The following is a 6000-nucleotide window of genomic DNA, read 5'->3' as shown; positions in this document are numbered from 1 at the left end:
GTTTCATCCACCTGTGACACCAGGATGTCTTCATAAAACCATCCATTCCACCAAATGAAAGAGTGTGACGGACATCGATGTTTACGAGCCGTGTTTTCTCTTTGTTTCTTAAAGAAAGTGAAATATCCGAGCAGTGACTGAGCAGCTGAGCATCGTGCAGTCATTAGAGTGAGTGACAAAACTCACTGATACACACGGATATCAAACATCAGCCATGGAAACCTAAACACGAGACTTGAGAAATGAACTGTTTTCATGACTTTGGTCCAATAAATAATAGGAATATTGTGGATACAGGCGCAAAATAAAGGGGACACTGTGCTTTTTATGTGGATTGTCAGAGCAGGACAGATCAGGTGAGGCGCGGATTTAAACCCAGGAACGACCTGAAAAGGCAGAGACGTCAGATTCAAGGCTGCTGGCAACATTTGAGCGGCTTTGGAAGAGAAGAAAAATGATGTATGACACGGTTTATCTGAGCGGGATCTGATCCAACAACATCTCATCAACTCACTATGGTTCTCACTCTGCTGCAGCTGCACACACACACACACACACACACACACACACAGCACGTGCACACACACAAACACACACACACATGCAGCACGTGCACACACATGCAGCACGCACACACACACGCAGCACGCGCACACACTCACACATGCAGCACGAGCACACACACACACATGCAGCACGTGCACACACACACACACATGCAGCACACACACACATGCAGCACGTGCACACACACACGCAGCGTGTGTGCACACACACACACACGCGCATGCAGCACGTGCACACACACACACACACACACACATGCGCGCATGCAGCACGTGCACACACACACACACACACACACACGCGCGCATGCAGCACGTGCACACACACACACATGCATGTGTTGGACATTCATGACTTGAGGGGACATTGCATTGACTTACATTCATTTCCTGGAGACTTAGTCTAACCTTAACCACAATTACTACTGGCCTAATCCTAATCCTAATCCTAACCTAACCGTAAAACATATCTTCACCTTAAAATGTAGACATTTACGTGATGGGGACTTGATTTTTGTCCCCACAAGCAAGACAAGTCCCCATAATGTGACTGTGTAAACAGGTTTAGGTCCCCACAACATTAGTAATACCTGGACACACACACACACACACACGCAGAGCTGACATTGGTCCACTGAGGTTCACGCACACACACACACACACACACACACACACACTGAGGTTCAGCACGACAGGAAAACAGAGCTAAAACTTTACAGTCTCACAGTAAAAGACACAAAAACAATGACTGTCTCCACTGAACAAGGCAGGTTCAAGTCTCCACAATCACATGCACATGAGGAACCATCTCAGTGTATCACAGTGACCTTTGACCCTTGAAATTCTGATCACATTGTCACAGAGTCCAAGTGAATGTAAGGACTTTAGTTTTCAACCTCTAACTTCTCATGGTGATTTTCCCTGAAACAGTTCGACTCGACTCAGTCGCCTTGTTTTCCATGACTTCATAGCTCCTCCTCAAAGTGGGCGGGGTCATCACAGCACGGCTGCGTGAAACAAACACGTGACTTGAGTCCTTCCTGCCACTAATGAATAATAACATTCTTCCTATGTTTTCAGAAGGACTTCAGTCTTCAACCTCTACGACGGTCATCACTGAGTCCACGTGAACATTTGGTGACACACGGTGACACAAGACCCTCAAATCTTAATCTTTAAAGGGTTCATCTTTAGTCCAACTGAACAAGAGATCCGACGCTCACATGAGAAGACATGTGATCTCTGAGGTCACCAAAATAAATCAGTCCAAGTGATCGAGTGATCGAGTACTACATGTTCAGAGACGTGTCAGAGGTGTTGTGTTGGTACGTCCTGAGGCCACAGCTGTCGTCACAGATTGTGAGTGACACGGTAGTGCTGGTCAGATTACACATATGTATATACAGTATACATATATATGTATATATATACATACGTGTGTGTGTATAAAAAATGACATGTTTAAGGATTAAATACACAAACATGTAAGTGTGGTGTTGGAATCACCACCTTCTGTGTTGCACAAGCGCGAGGACGTCTCACGGATGTTTTACGACGCAGGAAAATGTGTTTTCTATCAGGGAGTTTCTTTAAAGTTCCAGACGGGATTTCACAGCCACGACCTGAGGTATCAGGGCTTTCTGAAATAAATACACACGAGTTTCTGTGAGATCTTCTGCTGATGAAGACAGTTCCAGAACATCTCCTGAGGGAGGACGAGGAGGAGGAGGAGGAGGACGGAGCTGGAGCCAATCCCAGGTGACACGGGACGAAAGGCGGGGTCACAGGTCACCAATCCATAGCAACTGACTCCTACAGTTTAGAGTCGACAATGATCCTCACATCCACGCGCACACACACACACACACACACAGGGTTTTTAAAATTCACGGTTTACACTTTTTTACAACTTTGTGTCCATTTTTTTATTGGACAAGAGGACAGTCTCTGTCCTCTTGTCTCTGTCTGGGTCTCTGTCCTCTTGTCTCTGTCCTCTTGTCTCCATTGTGGACAAATCAGATGGTGTCTCCACTCTCTTTCTCCAACAGTGACATAATCCAGGATTGTGAGATTACACGGCTCATTAACGGTTCACTTCATACACCCACTAATAATCAACACAGCTGTCACACACACACACACACTTACACTGACACACACACACACACACTGAGACACGCACACACATACGCTCATATATACACGCACGCACACACACGCACACACACGCACACTGAGACACACACACACATAATTTATGAAACTGAAACATTTGAATTTCCCCTGTGTGAGATCCATGAGTAATCTAATCTAATCTAATCAAACACCAATCAAAAATAAATCTAATCTAATATAAATGTATGTAATATGAACCAATCTGAAGTAAACTAATCTCACCAAATTTCTAATCTAATCTAATTGAATCTAATCTAATCGAATCGAATCGAATCGAATCTAATCTAATCTAATTTAATCTAATAAAAATCAATGAAAATAAATTTAATCTCATATTAATTTAAGTAAAATAAATGACTTAAAACTAATGCCATCTAAACTAAACTAAACTGAACTCATCTAATCCAGTCTATTCTAATGTGATCCAATTCAGTTTAATCCAGTTTAATTCAGTCCAAATACAAACCAATCACATCTAGATTTAGGGATCATTTGTAGATGTAAAATGATAAAAGTGAGTTTTAAGGTTTGATTTAAAGGAGGGAAATAAATAACACACAACCACTGGACTCTAACTCAACAGGATTATAATCTCTAATCCTAACCTCAACTATAACCACAATTCTAATCAATTCAAATGAGGTTCTGCCTCATTGGGACCAAGTTTTGGTCTCTATGAGGAAGACTCATCAATGTTCTGCCTTCATCATCATCATCACAGCAGGATTTATGACCTACAGGAAGAAGAAGAACGTAAATGACTAAATTGTGGTGAAGATATGTTTTAAGGTTAGGTTGAGGTTAGGGTTAGGATTAGGATTAGGATTAGGCCAGTAGTAATTGTGGTTAAGGTTAGAGTAAGTCTCCAGGAAATTAATGTATGTCAATGCAATGTCCCCGCAAGTCATGAATGTCCAACGTGTGTGTGTGTGTGTGCGTGTGAGAGTGTGAGTGCGTGTACGTGTGAGAGTGTGAGTGCGTGTGTGTGTACGTGTGAGAGTGTGAGAGCGTGTGTGTGAGTGTGAGAGAGAGCAGTCACTGTTTCCAAAAATCTAATTTGAACAGATATTATGTGACATGATATTGAGAAATTCTCTGTAGACTCTCTCTCTCTCACACACACACACGCACACACACACACACACTCACACACACACACACAATGACAGATTCATTATTACTCTTGGGTCACAGGAGGCTGAAGTTTTGTTACATTGTCTCTGACGTCTCCTCCTCCTTTACACTAGTGATTCACTCACATTTATTCACACATTCACGCACACATACATTCACACATTCACTCACACATTCATTCACACATTCACTCACATTCATTCACACATTCTAGGGCTGGACGATATGGACTAAAAGTCATATCTGTCAGTCCGTTTGGGCCACATGCCAAAGGTCAGAGGTCACTGAAGAAAAATGCTCTCTTTCCTGCATGACAATAATATAGTCATTAATTTAAAAATACAATACTGTTACAATTTTAACAGAAATAAAAACAGACCAACAAACATGAACATTGAACAATTTTCTCAATTATTTCACTGAGATATTTAACACAGCTTGTTGATATGATAATTAAATAATGTCTTATATTCTATTATCAATATTGACAACTTCGGGCTTCCATATGTCCAAAAGTGACTGACAGTCACCAGCTAGTTCCCGCCTCCTCAGCACGAGCTGAACGATAAATCTAACACACCAAGAGAGGCGGGACTTAAGGCAGAACAGCCAATCATCAGCCGGTCACACTCAAATCCGGTGTCATGTCTGAGGCAACAACAGGAGAGGGAGGGGGAGAGGAGGGCGAGAGGAGGGGAGAGGGAGGGGGAGAGGGAGGGAGGGCAGCCGCAGTGAGCGCAGAAACAGAGCGACTGTAATGAGGCAAAAACTGAGGAAAAATTGCAGAAAAAGTGGGTTGTGAACCCTCTCACTGGGAAAACTGTGGGTTTTAAAACACCCAACTCCCCCATGGGTGTGACACCCCGTTGTGTGTGTGTGTGTGTGTGTGTGTAGGGATGCAGGGAGAGGAGTGCGAACTTGCAACCCATGTATTGTTAATTAATTAAAATTAATTATATTGATACGAGCGATATTGTCCTGTGTTTTACCTCGTTTAGAAATATATCGATATATATATTAAAATATCGAGATATCGCCCAGCCCTTACACATTCACACACACATTCACACACACATCCACTCACATTCACTCACACATTCACTCACACGTCCACTCACATTCACTCACACATTCACTCACATTCACACACACATCCACTCACATTCACTCACATTCACACACACATCCACTCACATTCACTCACATTCACTCACACATCCACTCACATTCACACACACATCCACTCACACATTCACTCACTTTCACTCACACAGTCACTCACATTCACACAATCCACTCACACATTCACTCACACATCCACTCACACGTTCACTAACTTTCACACACACATTCCCACACACATCCACTCACACAGTCACTCACATTCACACAATCCACTCACACATTCACACACACATCCACTCACACAGTCACTCACACACACACTCACACATTCACTCACACACACACTCACACATACACTCACACAGTCACTCACACGTTCACTCACATCCACACACACATCCACTCACACAGTCACTCACACATCCACTCACACAGTCACTCACACATTCACTCATATTCACACACACATCCACTCACACATTCACACACACACATCCACTCACACATTCACTCACACATTCACTCACACACACATGTTAGTATCAGCTGTAAATAAACAGCAGGAAGCAGGTTCTATCAGTGATGGACGAGTGAAGTCGATGGTGCTGAAACTGTGTCACATAATGTTGTTTCTGATTTACAGCTTGAGGTTGAACTTTCCCCCTGAATCACGGCTCCGCCCTGAGACCACCTACTCTGCTACAATCAGCCACGCCTTCTCCCGCCTCCTCCTGCCTCCTCCCGCCTCCTCCCGCCTCCTCCCTCTGTCGCTTCACTGACCTTCACTCCAGCTCCTCACTGACCATTTTGTTCTAACATGACTCTAAAAACAGCCCGGGTGCCTTTGATTGGCAGAAGTGAGGCGGGTATGGTGGGGGGGGGGGGGGGGGGGGGGGGGGGTCTGTGCTGCTCCTGGGCCTCCATTTAGCCACTTCCTGTTAGAGGGAGCCAACATGTATATGCGCCTCCAGGGCCGCTGCTTAGCTTTCCATGTGTAACC

The sequence above is a fragment of the Solea solea genome, chromosome 11 (genome assembly GCF_958295425.1).
Source record: "Solea solea chromosome 11, fSolSol10.1, whole genome shotgun sequence".
NCBI classification, from domain to species: Eukaryota; Metazoa; Chordata; class Actinopteri; order Pleuronectiformes; family Soleidae; genus Solea; species Solea solea.
Note: the sequence above shows the minus strand (reverse complement) of the source record.